The sequence below is a fragment of the Corvus moneduloides genome, chromosome Z, assembly GCF_009650955.1.
Source record: "Corvus moneduloides isolate bCorMon1 chromosome Z, bCorMon1.pri, whole genome shotgun sequence".
In the NCBI taxonomy this organism is placed as follows: Eukaryota; Metazoa; Chordata; class Aves; order Passeriformes; family Corvidae; genus Corvus; species Corvus moneduloides.
Genome location: NC_045511.1, coordinates 69,544,071 through 69,565,425, shown reverse-complemented (window position 1 = coordinate 69,565,425; position 21,355 = coordinate 69,544,071).

Here is a 21,355-nt window from a genome sequence, read left to right as displayed (position 1 = left end):
CACAATGAACTAAAAAAAATCTGTATATTCAGTAAATAGGGAATGTCACTGTAACAACTTCAGTTTGAAAATTACCCTGCTTTGTGGAAGCTTCAACTTCCCAAATACAAACCAACTAAGCTTGATTTTGAAATATGCAGGTTGTGGTGCTTGTGTAAATAACTGCAGATATTTCATCACTGCATGATTAAGTGTTAGTCTGATACTTGTGATTGCACACACACATGCACATGGAGAGAGGGGGAGAGAGAGAGAAAGGAATACATACCAACAATGAGAGACTCTAACTTCAGAGCCCTTAACAGGTTTGTACGGAGGGAAGGAAACGGTAAGAAAAAAGGAAATATGCAGTCCTTTTTATGGTGGCCTATAGAAAATAGAAAATGGCAAAACTTCTTTAACCAATTTGCTCTCTCCACAAATGCCCAGTCTTTGTCAATTCTAACATATTTTGTACTTGACTATTCTCACATGGTTTCTTTTCAGACCGGTCTTTAATATGCTCTTGAAATCTGTTACACTGCTATTACCAATGCCTTATTATTTCATGAAGCAGTTTTCATTCTGTACATCAGACACTACAGAAAGGGCTTAAATACATATCCACAGCTCCTAGATCTCACAGTCACCTCCACCTAAATGTATAAAACCATCTTGAAAATTCTGTTTTCATGGGTTTTCTTTCTTCTAAAGCTCTAATCTGCATTACCAGGGGAAGGGCTTTTGGCAGGGTGGGTAGAGGCACTCTGCCTACTGACAAGTGTTCAGGGTGGGGTTGTTCATTATCTAGTTCTACACTTGGTGTGCTAATAAGCATCACACTTGCACTAGCTGGTGTGTAGAAAAGGGAGAGATTTGGTCATTCCGTTTCATTTCTTGCCTCTTCAGAGCATGACAGGAAGAGCTTCATCTGTCCTGTTTTTCCTCTTCCGTTAGACCTGAAATTCGTACAAAGTCAGAGAGCCTGCCCCAGGTCTTTCAGTTGTAATTTAGCTCAAATCATGCCTGCCTTCCTGACACAGCCATTGTTCTGTGTCTCCAGGACCTATACCTACTGCTCCAGCAGGAATTCCACCCTGCAAGACCACTCAGACAAGATCTTGTTGCATGTTGTTAGCAAAATACCTTATTTTCCATCTCTTCCCCAGCTAATAGAGCTTTGCCGTGTGACTCGCATTTCACTCCAAAGCATTGGAAGACCTGGATTTGCAGTATTTTGCTGACTTTTGAGGGAAAGGCTGGTTACCTAACTCACCTAAAATATGTTCCTTATATATTCTTATGGTCTCATCTCTAACATTTCAGAAAATCATATTGCTTTGAATAAAATAGGCAGAAAGGGGAGTAGCTGATTACTTGTAAAGTTCTAAATCAGTTTGGTGGGAAAATACTGGGAAAGCCTTGATGACTTTGTCTTTCCTCTGAGTTCTCATATGCCTCAAGGAATACTGCAGAAATGTAATAAGGCAAACAACTTTTAAAATTCTTTAAAACCTATCCTATACTAAACCTATACTAACCTATACTAAAATGTATGTACGTTTTTCACTGGAAATTTGACTCTAAAATATTTTATGTCTGACGTAATTTCTTATCTTCTAAAAACATATATTGGTTCATGATCAATGGATATTGAATACTAAAATTAGAGTAGCATTCACATATATAGAATATGTGATGATATTGCTGTAGACAGAGGCCTGGAGATTTCTGAGCTCTCCTCTCTGATCTGTTATCAGCTTGACTCTATATACTTTCTCATTTAGAGAATGTTTACTTAGAACTATTATAAAATTAACTCATTTTGCTGAGTACATTTCTTGTAAGGAATAACTAGTTTGAATAAACAACAGCTTTCTTTTCTATTCTGTTTCCTACTCTCACTATTCAGAAGGATGATTTGTCAATATATATGGGGAGGTTGTTCCAAATGATTTTGCTTAATTTGTCATTATGCTTGTTGTGCGCATGCTGTAGCACATTTTTTGTGAGCATTTCCTAGTTTTAAGTTCTGTGGGTTTGTTTTTACTGCATAAAACTCCTTGTAAAGATGGCAAGACTTCTGATTTTCTTCTTTTACTGAGTACATCTCCTACTGTCTAACATCATACTGAAAATATTCATAGCTATTGCAGGATCTTTATTGGTCACATATGATCTGTTTCCCAATGTTTGCATACAGTTGATAATTTCTCTGTATAATTCTGTGTTCTGATTATTTGTTAATATATGCTTCAGTGGTCACAAAGGATACAATGACAAGCATAATAAATGTGGCAAGTTTTCAGATAATATTCAAAAATGTATTCACCCTCTCCTAATTACCGAAGGTCTTGTTCCAAGAATTGTTCTTGGTGCTTCACTGCTTCAGTTATAGTTATATTTGTAGGTCTGAAGCAAAAACACCTGCAGCTTCTCTCAGAAATACAATTTTGAGAACAATCTGAATTCATTTGCTATTAGACATTCAGCTGCCTGCTTCCCTCCATGAACCACTCATTTGAACTACAATAATCACATAGTAATCAAAATCTCCTATTGAGACAAAGACAAATGTAAATATTGAAATAGTGTATGACACCTCAGTTCCATTTCACTATTGAAATGGATTGTGTATTAGAGTTTCCCCTGGTTAGAATTATTTCTATTCTTTTATGGAAATTACAATGAGTCTACATCGGTAAAAAACTGCACACTGGCAAAATGTCACATTTTTTGCATTATTGGGAGATTTTCATTAGTTCTGAATCATATAAAACAATAAATACTAACTTAATTGCTAGGAAACTGCAAATGTTCCCTGGAGAATTCAAGTCACACTCATTCTGTGGCATATCTCCATGGATATTTCAATTACGGACATTATTGCAGCCTTTAAAAAAATAGATGTTTTGCCATACTACTGTTTTTTTAGTTCTTCTTTCTTAAATTATTTATTTTTATTCAGACAGTGCTGAGGGTATTTGCCTTTTGAAATAATTCAATTGCTGCTTTGAGGACTTTAGAAATAGCTATAGTTTTGGCTCCTTTATCTAAGTCAAAATATATGTAGTAGTTTTCAGATGTTGACGTGATTATTTAAAAAACCATGATGGGTTCAGATTCACAGCATGGATTTAACAAAAGTATTTTGAAGGTATTTCCAAGCAGACGCCATGCACAATGTCATTCCTATAGAGGATTGCTTTAGGTGGCCATCTAGTGGTGCAAGTTCGGTTGCTGGAAGAAAAGGAGAAACTGATCCTTGTGTTCCTTCAGGTAAGGTTGAAATGGTGTGAAATCATCTCAAGATATACATACTTCAGCCAAAAGGAAATAATCCTAGATGAATATTCAAAAGAAAAAATAATAATATTTACATACATACCCAATATTGTCATGAGTTTTCTAGATTAAATAATTTTTACTGCTTATCTACTATAAATTAAACGTTCTTTTTATCACGACTGTTTTCTAGTTTTTCATAATGTCTAGCATAAATATTAAAAACCAGATGGAATTTCGTGTTCAAATTTGGCATACTTGCTTTTTACTTTTGGTGTACATTCATGGAGGCTTAAAATTTCAAAAATTAGGTCCTAGATGTTCTGGACAGCAGAAATAAAGTCTGTTCTTAGATCCATATGGTCTCTTGCATCCCCCAATAGATTTCTGTTGTCTTATAAGTTAATTTAGTACCACAGAAAAATTTTATTTGCAGCTTCCTTAACAGCAGCCACTTTTGAGAGTGGCACAAGCCAGTCCCACGGATTTGTTCACACTCAGCCAGTTTTGCTTATACACAAATGAGAAAAGATGCAAGAATACCAAGATTAACTCTGTAAAGTGAAATCACTCTTTCACAGCAACCAAGGAGGCTGTAGGCACTGCTTCCCCAACAAAACTATAAAATCTTGGATGTGTTGTAAAACATTGATTTTTTTTTCCTTGAAACAGTGTGATGAAGAGACAAGAGGGCTGGACTTCATGTGTGTAAATCATACAATTTTAAAAGTCAACAAATTTCTTCTTCTTGTAGAATTTTTTTATTAAGAGAGAAGTGTGTGATTGTTCACCTGGGATTCCACAACTGCTGCTGATTTTATTAGAGGGATTGCTCACACAGGTCAGAAATAAGAAAAGCTGCCAGCCTTTAAGACAAGTAACTATGTTGTAGTGTTACATGTGTTAGGTCTGTGCTATGCAGAGGGAAAAGCTGCCTAGAGAAAGAATCTAGCTTTGGCTTTCATGGTCCTTGAGGAACAACTCACTGCAACAACAACGTCAGGCCTTTGTGGAAATGAAGAAGTTGAGAGCGAGTTTTATAAGGGTGAAAGGGAGGAGAGCTGCAGTTTTCCCAGGTGGAGAACTGTGGTTTTCTGCCTGGGAGGAGAGTTCACAAGGAACAGCATAATCACATAGAAGGTGGAAGGCAGAGTTTTAGTAGCAAGGGTCCTTTCATCCCCATTTCAGTCATCGTCCACAAGCACCCATGCTGCAGGCCCACTTCTGGGTGAGATCATCTAGGAGCTGCATGTGTGTCACTGCCCATCATTGTGTGAAAGCCTCATGTGATAAAAAACAGCTTTTTTTTTTTTTTTTTAACTTGGATCTATCAGTGCCTTGAAGGAAAGGGAAGAAATAACAGGAATGCCTGGTGATGTCCTTTAAGAAGAAAGGCTACTTGGAAGAAAGTTCAGTTTGCTCCTTTTTGGGAGTCCAGAACAGATGCTATGCAGTTGGGTCCTGACAGGTCCAGGGTAGGGAATCATTAAGACAGATGGGGAGAATCAGATAGCAGCTGTTGTGTACAGCCTGTTATCCCCCAAGCACTGTCAGGTTTATGAACAGAAATCCGTGTGGTAGCTAACACTGCTGAGGCATGTGGCTTTAACCTTTCCCTCAGAAGGGAAATAGATGCAATCATTCTGAGAGTCTGTGACTGTACAAAGGGATTTCAGACAGTTCTGAAGCCGGTAGGTGAATTAGATTGATAGCACTATGGGACTGAGAGTTCCTGGGGTTTCTGGGTTCGGGTTTTGGGGTGTTTGTTTGTTTGTGTGCTTTGTTGTTGGATGTTTGATTTGGTGGGGGTTTTGTGGTTTGAGGTTTCTTGGGGAGGAAGGATTCTGTTGTTGTTTGTTTGGGGTTCTTTTTGTGGTTGCTTTGGAGAAGTTCAACTTGGAAGACAAAAGAGTGAGAGTGTTCTTACTCATCAGATGTTCCAGAGCTTGAAGCAACCCGGAATCTCAGGATTTATCATTGGGACTCCTTAATGATTAGTGTCACAAACTGTGTTACTTGTCCTGTAGCTTCCATCTCTGGTGCATTTCCTGCTTATGCTTGACAGGACTTTCTTGGTAATCCAAGCAGGACTCTTGCCTCCTTTCCCCAACTTTTTGCTTGTCAAGGTGCATCATTCTTACCCTGAAGGAATCAAACCTTGATTATCATCCAGCTTTCTTGGACCTCTCTTTCATGCAGGGCCTGTTCCCATGGGATTCTTCCTAGAAGATCCCCATTTAGCTCTCCTGAAATCCACACTGAAATCTTACTTGCTGTCATTTCCTTCTCGCGTGATACTGAGCTCCACAAGATCATGGTCACTGCAGCACCCAACCTCCACACCTCCAAGGCCTTACCTTTGTATTAGTATAAGGTCAAGCAGCCCACCATTCCTCATGGGATCCTCTCCTAGCTGTGTCAGGAAGTTGTCATCATGGAGGGAACTCCCGGACTGTTTGTGTTTTATTGTGCTGCTTCTCCAGCAGAGGTCATGGTAGTTAAACTCCCCCACAAGGACCAATGCCTGTGACTGTGAGGATGCTTCAAGCTGCCTGTAGAAGGTCCCCCTTCCTCCTCCTGATCAGGCAGCACAGAGCAAACACCCACAATGTTGTCACCCTGCCCTGGGTTCTCTGGCTGCCTTCCGGACGTAGATCAAGACAGTGGAGATGATAACTAGTCTCCTGTGAAATGTGCTACAGGAGCTTAATGACTGCAGTGAGCCAGAAGCCATGGTAACGTGCCTTCATGTATAAAGATGGTATATTGTCTCCTGGAACTGCTGCGATTCAGTAGTAGTTCTTTAAGAAGCGTGATCCTTCCTGGCTCAGCAGTGCTACACCTTTTGTCACTTTATTCTCATTGACTGGAGTCCCAAAGTTGCCTTAACAGAAAACACAACCCTGTGGCACACCAAAATATGTCTTTGGCAATGCTTTTGTTTACTCTCTGAATGTTCAACAGTTCTCCTGAGAAGAAAATGGAGTTTTTTGGCTTCTTGCTCTGTAGTATCTTTTGGCTACACAAGAGCAAAGTACGTCAGTAGAAGAGAAAACATTAAAGAATGTAGCAGATGTGTACCTGGCTGGAAGCAAAGGAAATGTCTGTTACTAAGTATTATTGTTGTAACTGTGGTACAACCAACTATGTAATAATTACATATATGCATTCTCCAAAACCACTACTGGAGGTTTAACCTGAACATTTATGGTGATACTTTATTCTGTACTGCAACTCTAAAAAACACTAGCAGAAAAACGTGATCTAATTTTGTAAGATCTAGAGCACAAACCATAAAGGCTCCTTCCACACACTGAGCTACCCCATTATAGTTATAAAAATGAGGACAAAGTTTGAACCTTTCTTGGCACAGTTTGCATTATTTGTTCTTTCTGGGCATGGGCTGGGTTTTTTAATCTATATCTCATATTGTGTTGCTCTTTACTAACTGCTCTTTACATTTATAATGCTATTTCTTTTTACATTATATTCTTTAAGATAGCTCTCCCTCACTAATCTAAATAACTGCCTCTGTTAAAATATTACTGCTGTAAGTAAAATGAATAGTATGCTGATTAGAATAATTCATTATAATGCCAGAACAAAAGGGAGCATAACCTTTTACAGTCTGAAGTAAAAGCAGCAATGGCTTTTTTGACTCTTTCTTGACTACCTCTGCTCTAGCAAGGCTTCCCCCTGACTCACTTCAACAGCACTGCAGAACAAATGTGCCTTTGGTGCCTGGCAAACATGTGAAGGTCCAGGCTTTGCAACCCACATAAGGCTGAGTAGCTGCTGAGAGTTAGCAAATACTGGCTGTCTATACTGAAATACTCATGGTGAAGAACACCATAATCTAGTTTCATGATAATTAAGTTAAAATAATTAGGAAGTGGGAAAGGTGATTTTTCTGGCTGTGCTTCACTTGCACAGCCAGGGAGCTCGGTGGCATCTTATGATGGGAAGGATGTGTGCCAAGGTAAGGTTGCACCTGCATGCTTGAAATCAGAAAGCTGAACGAGAAACTTCCCTACCTGAGTGACAGTGTTGAGTTTCCACCGTCCTGAGTTGTGCCGAGTATAGCCATTAACTGCAATCTTGTAAAACTTCCACTGACGTGTTCTGGATAATGGTTAAATATAAGAAATCCCATGCAATAAATTAAAAATGAAATGGTTTCACAGAAAGACTCCTTATTCATTATATGTTACAGTTATGACACACTCAACCATAGATCTTGAAATGGTGCTTTATGCTACTTTGTCTGATCCGTCTCTGACTTTTGCTGGCTGAATCATTTCAGTGAAGTGTCTCCGTTGCTCATCACCAGCTGATCAGCACATAGCTGGGATGGTGGACTCAGGTGGGTACAGTGCGCATGGCTGCTATTCACTTAAGTGTCGTTATAGATCTAAGAAAGATTTGCTGACTTGTGAAGAAATGGAAACTGTATTACCATTTTCTTTCAGCACTTGCAACATTAAAGTAATGCTGCTTCTCTAGTAGTTTCCGCTGTGATTTATCTAGAACAAAGATGATTTTGAATTGAAGAGCCAAAGACAAGACAGAAAAGAGACAAAAGGGAGAATGAGATGCTGGGAAAAATTCAGTTCTTCCAGTGACATACTTTGCCCTGTGACATGTGTCTGCTGACTCTGCTTTTGTATGCTTGTTGTAAAAATGCCCGACAGACAATTCATTTAACTGGATGAATGATTTTAGACTGTTACACTTGAAACTGAAGAAAAAGCAAGCAAAAATGTCAGCTTGGATATTGTCAGGGCACAGTGTGAGACAGATGTCCCAGGAAAAGTGGGCCTCCCCAGGGCAGGCAGGACAGTGGGTGATGGGGCAGGCCCTGGATGGAGATGACCTGCCCTGCCCATCCCAAAGGGAAAATTGGACTCTAAACAGAATATTGCTACCCAGGCCACCAAAACCGTAAGGGAGAGAAACCTCACTTTCTGTTTGTTTATCTTGGCATAATGGCTTTGGTTCTTAACTTAGAAAAAATGACAGGTTGTGGCCACTGTGTTCCTGTTAACAGTTAGGGACAGGTCACTTTGCATGTGATGGATGTTTTAAAATTACTAATTTTAATTAAAATTGCAGTAGTGCAGCTGGAGAAGAACGAGGAATCTACTCAGAAGATAAATGAATATGGCAGTTAATTAAAGATATATAGTTTCCACTTGAAGCCATTCTATGACTTTAAGGAGGAATTGTAGGTGAGGGGGAGGTAAGCTTGAAGAAGCATAGGGAAAGAATTTTGAAAAAGCAAAAAGTACAATTTCTGAGTTGTGTAATGGAGGGGGATTGCAAACTACAGCACAGGTCCACTGAGGAAAGTCTTCATATGTATCTCAGTGACATCAGAGTTTAGAGGTAGGTATTGCGTTGCTTTACACAGCTTAGCTTAATGAAGGGGAGGGAAGGCAATTTGGCAAAAAGTGAGAAGGAAAAGCTGTTGAAGTAAAACAGCATGAGAGGAACTTCATGGAAGATCTACTGTACTATGTACAAATCCTCTGCCCACAAGTCAACAGACATTATACTAATTAATTAAAAAACAGCAGGATCAAAGACTCTGTTGTTGTATCAGCCAGGCAGAACTATGTGCATATTATCTCTGTCAAAGAAAAATATCCTGAGCACGGTCATCCAACTAATTACCTATTAGTCACTTGGAAGTCAGAAAATTGAGGTAAGCCCACCAAAGACATGTCACGTAGAAAGACAGTAATCCAAAAAAATGGATCCTTTCCTCTTGCTTCAAGTTTTCAGACCCAAAATTAATTGCAGAAAGTTAACTTTTTGTAGATATTTCTAGCGTTTTTTATGACCTGGGTGCTGGCTTGGGTACATTCTGCTGCCAGACACTGAGATGTTGAAAGTCTGGAAAGAAACACCACTTGTTTCTTTCTGTGTTGGAGACACTGCAGGCCAATGAGCCCTGTCTGAAGTTTAGCTGTGCTCTGCAGGTACACAGCTCATGGCTGAAAAGGAACTGGTGACAATTTTTACTTCTTTGTGACGTCAGGATCTATCAAGCAAAAGGTCAGTGGGGTTTCTTGCTTTGGTTTGGTTTTCTTTTTCTCATTCTTGCAGAATATCTTAAAGAACAAAACCACATACTACAGAAGAGAACCAAAATAAGCCAAGCAGATTTTTGTTTGGCTAGCATGAAAAATTAGTAAAAAGAAATTATCTTTTCCTCTTGTTTCTTTGTTTGTGGTTTTTATCAACCTCTTAGTTTTGTCATGGGTTTGAGGGAAGAAAAGTTGACAAATCCCTACATTTTACGGTGTCAGCAGAACATACACCAGACACACGTGCACATCAGGCAGCACAGAAACAGCTATATGTGTGGGAGAGGAAAATGCACTACCCATCTGACTACAGGATTTCATTTATTCAGGACTTTTTTAAATGCAAAGAGTATTTAATATTTGACTGAAGGGGGCCTTTCCTTTCCTTTCCTTTCCTTTCCTTTCCTTTCCTTTCCTTTCCTTTCCTTTCCTTTCCTTTCCTTTCCTTTCCTTTCCTTTCCTTTCCTTTCCTTTCCTTTCCTTTCCTTTCCTTTCCTTTCCTTTCCTTTCCTTTCCTTTCCTTTCCTTTCCTTTCCTTTCCTTTCCTTTCCTTTCCTTTCCTTTCCTTTCCTTTCCTTTCCTTTCCTTTCCTTTCCTTTCCTTTCCTTTCCCTTCCTTTCCTTTCCTTTCCTTTCCTTTCCTTTCCTTTCCTTTCCTTTCCTTTCCTTTCCTTTCCTTTCCTTTCCTTTCCTTTCCTTTCCTTTCCTTTCCTTTCCTTTCCTTTCCTTTCCTTTCCTTTCCTTTCCTTTCCTTTCCTTTCCTTTCCTTTCCTTTCCTTTCCTTTCCTTTCCTTTCCTTTCCTTTCCTTTCCTTTCCTTTCCTTTCCTTTCCTTTCCTTTCCTTTCCTTTCCTTTCCTTTCCTTTCCTTTCCTTTCCTTTCCTTTCCTTTCCTTTCCTTTCCTTTCCTTTCCTTTCCTTTCCTTTCCTTTCCTTTCCTTTCCTTTCCTTTCCTTTCCTTTCCTTTCCTTTCCTTTCCTTTCCTTTCCTTTCCTTTCCTTTCCTTTCCTTTCCTTTCCTTTCCTTTCCTTTCCTTTCCTTTCCTTTCCTTTCCTTTCCTTTCCTTTCCTTTCCTTTCCTTTCCTTTCCTTTCCTTTCCTTTCCTTTCCTTTCCTTTCCTTTCCTTTCCTTTCCTTTCCTTTCCTTTCCTTTCCTTTCCTTTCCTTTCCTTTCTTCATTCCACTTCTTCACTGCCTAATCCCATTGTACAACAATGAGTACATCCAAGCCAGCACTGCTCAGTACTTCTGTCTCAGCTGTTGGTGGAGATGCAGTGAAAAGCCACCAGGTGCTTCTAGAACCAACAGCAGACACTGGATCAAGTCTCCTCTCAGAGGTATCAGGGGAGCTTGGAGGCACAAATAGAAATACTCCAGAAATGGGAATCCTCCAATCAAGTGGCAGAAGAGGTCACAGATCTCTAGGGAGAACTGGGTAGGGAGAGAGCAGAAGAATCTGCTGTTCTGTTTCTGGATGATGCCCAAGAGAATACCAGTCCTCAGATATTTCTGCTTTGAAGACCTAAAGTAGGATTGCACTATAAACTAAAAAAAGAATTAAATAAACTCCTTTTGACTAAAATTTAGTCTCACAGCAGCTGTTCAGTGTATTTATTTGTTTAAAAATTAAGAGTGCATATGTGACAATAAGAAAAATAAATAAAAATTCAACAGAATACAGCAGAGTCTTTATTTATTAAAAATCAAGGCATATTTCTTACCACAAAATTCAATAAAATTCAATGGAAAGGATGCCCAAGCAAATAAAATGTACTATGCTCACAGCCTGGCAAGTGCAATCTCTGTTAAGCTGTCAGGATATACGTCAGGCACCGAGCAAGAACTTGCTCCATGACTAGATTTCACAAAATCAGTGGGCAGATCTACCAATAGTGCATTGTTTATATGTTGTAAGGCGGGGGGAGGAAAAAAAAAAAGATAATTTAGGGCTCCTCCTGTAACTACCTTTACTGAGTAGTGTTTAGGAAAGGTATTTGTCCTAGGTTTGTAATTTCTGCTGTGAATACATGCCTTAGTTTAAGTTCTCCATGATTATTCTAAGAACAATGTAGAAGAGAAATCTAACTGTGAGTAGCACTTTAAAAAGGAGGAAGAGCTGCATTTTACTTTTCAGATAGACAAGAGCTATGATGCTGAAGCTGTGACAAAACTTTAATCCGTTACAAAGCTGGATCCAGTAAAGCCGCCTTCATGTTTATACCAGCCTCTTATGTGCACCTAATTAGAGCCAGGTTCTTTGCTCTGTTGATGCAACAGTATCTCAAGATGAAGTTCAAATAGCCTTAATAGAAAAGAGAATTTCCTGAGGACAAATGAAAATTTGAGTTTAATATACCTCCTGGTGTCTTCCCAGCCACAGAAAAGAAAGTTCAGAGGAGAGGGACATCAAGGGATGATGTATTTGGATGGAGCATCACTTCACACCCCGCAGATTTTGTGCAGGATTTTGTGCAGATGACTTAAAAATATCACAGCTTCCTTGGCTCATGTCCCTTTCCTCACCTCTTCAAGATTCCCCACACTGCTCTGACAATGCTGGCAATGTGAAATGGATATCTCCATGTGGCTGTCCAAGTACACCCATTCCAGCTCCACGTGCTGCTGTCAGAGTATGTCAGGAGAAAGGGAGGTACTTTAGCTGCTGATGTGTTAAAGGGATCCTTAGATGCTACAAACAGTTCCAGGGGGCTGTGACTGTCAGATTCCATCAAAATAAGGCTGGAGTTCAGCTGTGATGACTGGTAGTTCTAGTCAAATTAAATTATTGAGAAATTGGAGAGCTATGGCTGGCAGTCCTAATTTCGATTACCCATGATTAGAATATGTGCAGAATGTGTGTGAACTTGAAATTCACATCTGTTCATTGAATAATGCAAATCTCATCTATAAGGGGGTGGGAATCTGTCTTCATGAAAGCACTTGCTTACCAGGTTAGCAAGCTGCTGAACCTACATGCTCCTTACAGAACACGGGTTATTCCTGTGGTTAGAAGCCACTAATTTTCAGACCACAAGGTAGCTTAAACCATTTTCCAGAGAGCACAGAGAGGGTTTCTGGGTTGCACTCTCGTTTATTTATGCAGCAGACTCTAGTCATGCCTCATATCCAATATGATAATTTGTGGGCCTGATGCACATAAAAGAAAGAAGCAGTATTTTCTACTGCCAAAAGCTTTAATGTATGTTGCTACTTCTTCACACAGTACTCTACCATCCCTGAAAAGAGTTCTGATTTTAGGATTAGTTGCACTGAAGGAGTACTAAGGAAAGAAAGATTGTCTGCTCATACTGTAGTATAACCTTTAATCTGCTGGTTTGATGAGAAATCATTTGGATAACTACTATTTCAGGTCAAGAATTCTTCTTTGATATTGACCATCAGAAGATGATATGGAGAAGGAGCAGTGGACACACCTCTTGGCCCGTGTTTAAGCTGGGAGTAAGAGAACATCTACAAAACAGAAGTGATTTCTTAATTACAATATTAATTTCTTAGTGCCCTTCATCTTCAAGAGATGAGAAATGTGAATTAGTGTACCTCGAACACTAAGATACAATAAAATCATTGCAGCCCATGGAAGTGAGTAAAACATACACAATAACTAATCCTCATGACTGAAAATTGCATTGTCACTAAGACCATCATTACTTCTGTGTACAATCTTCTTCCCTTTACAAAAAAACCAGCCATAGAGCATCATGTGTTTTAACTGTATTTCCAGCCTCAGTACATTTTATGCATATATCATGTCAAGTTTGTTTAATCATGATGTTATTTACAGAGAGTCAATAATTAATTATATACTTGTCCTACAAGTAGAATGCACACTTATTGTCTCTAGAAATGTGATTGTGTTACCATTGTACCAAGAAGGAGGAAGTTTTTTGGATGCAAAAGGTTTTTCTGCCATTTTTATGGTCAATTCTAAAAGGTTTCTGCATAACAAAATAACACCAGGGATTTCAGTCATGCACATGGAATTGTAATTCACCTGTATTCACTCTGGGAAAATAATATGACTAATATTTTGGGTACAGAACTTTCTTGTTGTGTGGCAGAAATGTCAACATCATTACTAGTCCTCCTGGGATAAAATGTCTGTTTGCTGATATTGCTGAAATCCTTGAAGTTACCTTTGTGTGTGCAAGGACTATATGCTCGGCCTGTAAAATCTTTATTTAAACACATCGTACACTACTGAATGATCTTATCTTATTTTAATTGCTGGCTACCCTCCTAGGAACAAAACTCTTAGAGCACCTGCTTCAGATTATACTCAGAGTGCACTTTAATCTCAAGCAAGACATTTCCTTATTTAAAAGCTTACTCTTAACTAGATATTGCACTGGACTGAGAAAACACAGACACAAGGCTGTCTAAATGCAAAGCATGTAAGTGTTTCATCAGAAAGATTAGATATGATTCAGACAGATTAATTTTCCTTGGAACACATTCTGCTGAACCTGTTCGGTCATTGAATTAACAGGATCAAGCTACTCTGTAGCATTATTAAATGTAAGTGCCACCACCATGAGATTATGTCTTTGTGGACACAAGGGGAGCACAGTGTATGCATGGGTAGGAACAGCACCTTTTCAGAGAGAATTGTGGAGCTTTTACATCTCCACTCTGCTGCATCCTGTGGTGTGTCTGTACAGGCATGCTGGGAGCAGTGGGTGGTAAACAAGCTGCAGGGAACACTGGAAAATCTCCAGCCCGTGTAAAAGGGGTGGGTCTCAGGAGCTCATGAAGCTTTTAAGTTTGAACTGTACCTGGTGAAAAAAGAAAAAGTTAAAAAACCGCACCCTGAAGTCAGACATGTCGTCATAAGCTGCCTGAAATGAGATCATGGCAAAAAATTCCGGACTACAATCCATCTACAGAGTGCTATAAATAAATCATGCAAGGTTTAATTCTGCTCTCCATAGCTTGCTTCTGTGTCAATGCATGTATTTCCATCAATATGGTTAAAAAATGCATTCTCATTTTTCAGTAACACCTCATATAAATTTTACCTCATGAACATAAGGTAATGATTCACATTGCTATCCTTTTGGATGCTGTCTCACAACTAGAGCATTGCTTCTAAGCCAAGATACTAGATGTTAACTTTCTTTAGTCTTAAAAGGTCCTGGTAAGGTGCTCTAAGGGCTTAGTCTTTAACATGGGTATTTGAGGACTTTAAGGATCACATGCTCTTGGTAGTGGTGAGTGTAGGCAGTTTGGCTTCTCCAGACAGGGGACTACAAAAACAGGAGGTTTTGTGCACAAGTGGGTAAAACAGACCGTTTGAGTACATGCTTGGCCAATATTAGCTGATCACAAGGAGAACTGGTAGTGCTGAACTTATATAAGCAAATGCCATGTAAAAATTCGTAACACATGCAATATGACCTATCTCCAAAGGACTGAAGTCGCTCCTCATTTCGGGAGCATGGTGGCTTCATAAAGAAGACAAACTCCCTCTGTATTTCAGAGAGAGAGAGGAAGACAGAGAAAGAAGGATCTTTTCCCATTTATTTAAGTGTAATTTGTCATAGCAAAAATGCAAGCCCTCTAGCATCATGTTTCCCTTCTTGTTCATCTCAAGTTGGTGAGGGTGTCCTTGCCTATTTTTTAATTACATTTCTCCTCTAAGTAAAAACATAAAGTGAGATGCCCCCAAGACATATTTTTCTTGGCCATAATTTGGATATAGTAATTGAAGCTGTTAGCTTCAAAATGACGTGTAATGTTATAATCAGTCACTTTTTCTGTACACAACATAATTGTTCTTTCTTGGAAGTAAATAGGATGTCGTATCCCGTCAATTTTATTTTCAAATAGCAATGACAAACTATTTGCTGAATATTATAAATCTTTATGCAGCCCTTTACCAGTCAGTCAGAATTAATTTTATTTACCTATCAATCCTTGAAATGATAAGCAGATGGAAGAAAGCATGCTGCTGTGTGTTTGCATGTCAATCGTTCTTAGCATCATTCAGACCTGTTTATTTTTGTGATGTGTTTATTAATATTGTTTTGCATGTACATCAACTCAATTAAGTTAATGAGCGTACAACTTATTCCTACAATTTTCTTCATGTACTCAACATTTTAGTTTCTTTTAGAAATGTTTTCTCCTAGCATCACTGTATCATTATAGCAGTGTCAGGACTTCTGTCATAAATCCTGTTTTTCCAGCATTTATATCAGCTGTAGATAATTACTTCTGTGTTGATAATTTGCATTTAAGTTCTCATCTGTTTTTTCTCATCAAGAGGAGGTTGTGTGTGTGTGCACACATGCCACTTTTTTTACACAGTAGAGGTGAGAAATACAGTTAAATGTTTGCTTCTCTATCTTTAATAGAAAATAACTATCTACTTGGAGTTCACAAGATAAATCTGGACACAAATCAAATACACGGGAGCTTACTGTCTGCAGTTAATGGGAAATGTGTTATTACTATAGCTGCCCTCCCTTTTCTTTACTTTTTGTTTGTTTTGCCTTCACATTTGCAGAGGACAAGATAGATTTATGAAAGCGCTTACACACCTAATGCAGGAATTACAATATCATGATTAATGGGATTTGCTGATGTAGGATTTGCTGCCTTCTGGATGAAAAGGGTGAAGAACTTGTTGCTCTCTAGTTCCATCTGGCTGCTGCAAACGTGAAGCCATGAAATCAAAGGTGGCTGGCACCTCCAGTTTCCATGGCAGGCACATAAAGACACATCAACTTACACCCACTGAAAAACGCCACCTCAGGGAGGTGCAGCCCTGGTTCAAATTTCTAAGATTTAGAGAGAAGTGAATTTGCACATATACCCTTCACTTTAGAGTCAATCAAAGAAAATAATGAAGACTTTCTTTGAAGTATACAGATTTTGGTTGGGGTTTTTTTTGTTTTTTTTTTTTTTTAACTCTATGGATGTGCTCTTTATCCACTGTGTAGGGTTCTGGAAGCCCAGCTGTGAATTTCAGATTCTATGATTGGGGCTGGATGTCTGAAAAGAGGAGCTTCAGGCTTCATCACTACACCATATAAATCCTACACGGAAATTAAACATAAGAACTAAGTGTCATGCTGGCCTTTTTGAGAATAGATCCTGCATTTCCAAAAAGATGATTTCTACAGACAAAATATTTAATCTAGAAATGTTCTGCATGCTAACAAATTCACTTCTGGTTTGTTTATATTTACCATGCCAAGCTTCTCCTCGCCTGAGATTGTGTTCTTTTGTGAAAATTTCCATAACACATCCTTTTTGAGGTGAGGACTGACGACAAGTCTTCTCAAAGCATATTGATTCAGCATAATGTGACGGTTAAAGGAGAAGTAAATTAGTTGAGAAAGAAATCTGGCAGCAGCCCTACTGCTTTTTTTTTTAATCCTTACCTCAGATTTGAACCTTGAAATTCTTACATTAGGACAGCATGAAATTTTGCTTATCCACCAACTTTCATCCCATATTCTGTTAGAAATCTCAGGAACTGCCCAGAATATAATTAATTTCCATCCTTGTTTAACAGATGAGCCATTGGAAACAGAGGTAGGCCCAGCTGTGGGATCCTTGAATCAGAGCCTGGATTCAATAATCCATTTTAGACCACAAAAGCAACAGGACAGGCAGAGGTGAGAAGTGTCTGCTTCCAGGGCTTGAGGGGGGAGATAGGCAGGCTAAAATATCTGAGCTGATTGACAAATCCATGTCAGTAAAGAAAATAATTACTGCCCTTGAACTGCACAGTGTGAATGTGAGCACAAAAATGAAAGAATTGGTAAGTTGACTCAATCAGAAATCCTTTCATCCTTTACCCGCAGGAAACTATGCAGCGTATTTTCTGTGTATCTGTGCATGGACATGTATTACTGTGTATCAATGCATCCATTTACGTATTTTTCTCTGCAAGAGGCTCACAGTAGAGAACTCCACAAAAGCATTAAGAACATAGCATTTAGCTTCATGGGTCAAAAGAGATAAGCGGAAATCAGAGCTACGTACATAAATGCACTGGGGTAAATTGAGAGAAATCTTTCAATATTTCCATTTTCCTAGCAGATGGTAGAAAGTACTTAGACATGATGACTCTTCCTGGATGTGCTAGCATATGCTGTGGAATTGCCCATACAGAAAAGCCTTGCTCATTGCAAATCTCGCAGGAGCTATCACAAACAAAGCACATCAATTAACATTTGCTTATTATGTGACTGTGCGCATGTGGCAATTTTCTATTTTTCTCTCATACATTAGGCCCACAATTTAGTCTGGATGAGAGCTACACCAGATGAAAGTCTCGGCGCTTAGAGTACTGCTCTTTTCCTTTTATTTTTAAATAGGAATACTTACTGCTTATCTGTCTCACTCTTTCTCTCCCTCTCTTTTTTTTTTTTATTTCATAGCTATCCAAATGTTTTGAGGCTTTTTGCTAAACCCCCTGTCTATAGCAGTTATTTTGGCATGATCTCAGAGTGTGAGGGAGGTGGTACAAGCCATGCAGCAGCTGCCTGGCCCAGCACTATAGCTCAGTGAACTTTGGCACAGGTCAGACTTCCAAGTAGTTTCTACCATTATATCAACCACTCACAGGAACGTAAATTATGCTTACCTGAGACTTACACCTGCAGGAAGGCACATGTCTTAGGAAAGGCATAATCCAGATCAAAGGCAATTAATGTATCCCCAAAGACTAGAGATTGCTTGTATACAGTGCAACAGAAACTGCACATAAGGGTTTGTAGAATCAGCCTCTTACAAGCACAGGAATAGAAGCAGCTGAGGTCATCTAATTCCTACAGTTGCAGTCAACTATGCACAAGATTGAAATCTATCCACAGGACATATGGTCTATGGACCTTGTGATAGCGGCAAAGTAGACTCCGATGGGTCAGAAAAATGTATGTTTTTACAAGAGTAACACTAAAAGGCACAGAACTCTATAGCTATTTCTTGAAATACTGAAATTGCATGGTAAGCATGTATAAAAGTCATGCTTTATGTCTGCAGACATTTCTTCAGCAAGGAGAGGACACTGCCATAGCAACGTTGCTGATTTCATTCCCTTCCTCAAAGCTGAATATTAGTTGCAGTTGTCCCTCTCTGTCTCCCATACCTGCAAACAACACACTGTGCATCCCCTCTGGGACTCCACTTCCACTGCGATCTCCGTCTCCCCCTCAGAAAAAAGGTGATGAAAAACAAAAGCAATAAAACGTTGAATCAAGCCCAGTACCTCAGCATACAAATTGCATCTGGGTGTTGCAACTGAACAATAAAAAGTGCTTGCTACCATTGTGGTTTGGAACTTTCTGCTAAATGTTTTCTGTCAATACAAATTTACCAGGTTAGCGAAGGCTGGTCATACATTCACACTTTGCATCTGCCACAAAAAGCAAGTGTGATGCTCAGAAAAATGCAATGACTAGGTGGTAATAGACACAAAGACCTTTCTGCTGCCTGGGATCTCTGTAGTCCATGCCTCCAAGACTCTTCTTGCAAATAACATACTTCTTACACCTCAGCAATGCTTTCTGCAAGGGAAAGCTCTGTGTTTCATACAGAGTATCAGTAGTTCAAGGGCAAAAATTGCTTCCAGTGATGTTACTGACTCTGAAAGCTCCTCTAAGGTGCTGATGGAATGCTGATGATGCCACAACTTTTGTGTTGAGCAATATGATTTAGAGCTTTGAATAGTGTGATAGAAGTATACATTGTTTTAAGCCCACAAAGGCATATGTAATTTTGTGCGTCATTCTTCCTCAAGCTATGATTTTGAGAACCTATAGGTGAACAGGAACTTGCCAATGCAGTAAGATTTGCACAGTAAGATTCTTACTAGTGAGAAACAATTTTAAAAAGACAATTGATGTGGACGATAGGGAGAAGGATATGATTTTTTTTTCTTTCCTTTATAGATTTTTCTCATGCTTCCCACTTCCTTACCATGGGCATGGGGAGTGGGGAGGATCCTAGTGTCACCACAGTGTTATTTCTGTCAAAAGTTTACTTTAAAAAACCCAGCAAAACAAAAACAACAACAAAATAAAACCCCACAACTGAAGGGTAGACTGAAAAGGGAAACAGACAAGATCAAAGTGGAAATTTCTCTATTTACATTATTCAGAAGAAAGTCAGAATTCTGTGTTAACAGAACTTAACATCTACTTCATTTGGCTAATTGGTTTAACTCCTTTGCAGTGCCTCCTCATTTCCAGTTCTAGAAATACGTCTTTTAGTCAAGGAGTAATTTTGCTGACTATGGAAAAGCAGAATCTCCTTTTTTGAGCTACCTGATGCACAAGCACATTCCCACATGCTGAGAGGAAAGTAGCCATTAAAATATCACAAACCCCCATGCTGAGTGCAGGTTTGGGAACTTCAGGGAATGCAGACAGTGCTCTAAGTCAAGCACCTGTAATTTGAGCTCTTTCACCTTCCATGAACTGACTAAATTGCTTTGCCTCTCTGACCAACCTCAGCGCTTTGACCACTTGAGCAGAGAAAGTATTTCCAGGAAGAGAAAAAGAAACTAAAAAAAAAAAAGTAATCACTATATATGAAGATAACACAAATATGCTTCGATGTTGGCATATTATTACTTGGAATTTCATTAGTGCCAGACATAGGAATCCTTATATTAGCCTATGGAGAAAGAAAATACACTTGTGAGTATTTTCCTCTTCATAGGAAGAGGTGTGCACAGCAGCCTCAAGGGGATCTGTTTGGGTTGTCAGAAACCCACAGACCATCAAAGGGGTGGTACATTTATGGGTCCGTTGACTTTCCACAGCAGTCACAATATCCTTCAAAGATAGCCTTGGGAGCCAGTCAGACAAAACCCAACATGCTTCCAAGGCATTTTACCTTCCTTGGGAGTAGCTTCAGTCAAGATCTCTTAATGAACTGAATGTATTCATTCCATTTATATGCCTGAATATTTTTAAGACTCATACATTTCAGAATATGAAAAAGGCTGTCATGCTAAAATTTAAAATTACTTTTATAAGCCATAAGAAGTGTTTATGTCACCAAAAAAAAAAAATTGTTTCTCTGTCCTTCAGAAGGCACTGGGATGGTTGTCATACCTTCTGTTAACTGGCTGTGAGCTGTATCCAACTAATCATTTTAACACCGCTCATGAGTTCAGACCTAGGAGGGGAATATATCAAGAAGTTTCATACTGAATGGACTAGGAACCAGATCAGAAAAAAATAGCTTTCAATGAAGATAAAGGCATGTGAAGAATCCAAGATCTTTGTTTCCAGATTTCAGGAAGCATGTTGCCATGTGAGAAACTTCCAGTGAAAAAAAACCTTTTGGCACCAGTACAGGTAGGGGTGGGTGGAAATAGAGAGTGTCTCTCCTCTGTACAAGCCTGTCTCAAATACCTGAATGCCAATGTTCTCATAATTTGCACTCTGGGATCAAATTCTTATATTCTGACTTTATTTAAAATTCTGCTGAGGTTGGGTAGCTGGCAAACATTACAGGAATCAGCATCTTAATACAACACCCCAGAATGTCAAAAAGCTTCTGCATCACAATCTAGTGGCTAAATTAATAATTCAGGACATGCAGGAGGGACCTCTCCCACGTTTTTTTGCAGCACAGTGTAAGATTCCTCCTGCCTCCAGCTGATGTACTTGCAACACTTCTCTCCCATACAGACAACTTTCTGCAGGTCCAAAAGAAAGGAGAAGCTATGATAAAATACCCAGATCCCCCCAGTGTGTCTAAAAACACTGCACGTGAGTTACTGGCTGGGTATTGAAAACGCACCTACTCTGAGATACATTCTCATTGTATTCTCAAACAAAGAAAAATAGCACACTTGTTACACTTGATGTGTATCATACGGGGAGGCAACAATCTATATGGTTTTTTTCAGAACTGAAACAAAGTGTTCAGAGAAGTCTGGTGTTGTTGCTCTGAATCCAGGTCTTTTCTGAATTCCAAATAATTTTACTATATAGGCAACACCATGTGCAGGCTTTGTCC